The sequence below is a fragment of the Microtus ochrogaster genome, chromosome 24 (genome assembly GCF_000317375.1).
Source record: "Microtus ochrogaster isolate Prairie Vole_2 chromosome 24, MicOch1.0, whole genome shotgun sequence".
Lineage (NCBI taxonomy): Eukaryota > Metazoa > Chordata > Mammalia > Rodentia > Cricetidae > Microtus > Microtus ochrogaster.
In genome coordinates this window covers 8,780,600-8,781,196 of record NC_022024.1, presented here as the reverse complement: position 1 = coordinate 8,781,196, position 597 = coordinate 8,780,600, and positions in this window count along the sequence as shown.

Genomic DNA, 597 nt, shown 5'->3' with positions numbered 1-597 from the left:
GGAGCCAAAAGTCCTGAATATGTTTCAGGGCCTGGGGAGAAGAGCAGGTGAATAGCAGTGTCTCCCAATCCTTTCTCCTCCCTCTCCATTTCATGGCACCCTGAATTTCTGGGAAGCCCGACCTCTACCATCGGGCTCCATTGCCAGGTGTCAAAGGTGGCAGGGACACCTGGCAATGGAGTACTGGGGACTTCCTCTTCTGTCTGGCAGTAGAGAGGCAAAGGAACAGAGGAACCAGCCCCTTTCCATTGCCTGGGAGGGAGAAGAGGAGGCGTTTCTCATCTCTCAAGCTTCCTCAGCTTTGTCTCCAGGATTCTCTGGTGTCCAGTGGCTGCTGTCCAGTGGCAAGGCACTGCCACATGGTGGACACTGGTGGTACTGAGGCTCAGTCGGCAAAGAACATCCTTTTCCCCTGGTCCAGATCTAAAACTCTCAAGGCGGACACCACCAGCTAAAGAAGGGGAAGATGGAGAATGGGTGGGGCCCTAAATCACACCCCTTTTGCTTACAGCTTCCCCACAGATGCCTTCTTGCTTCCTAAAGAAACTGGGACCCAGGGAGAAAGCTACAGCTACCACCGTCTTGTTTTGTTTTTTG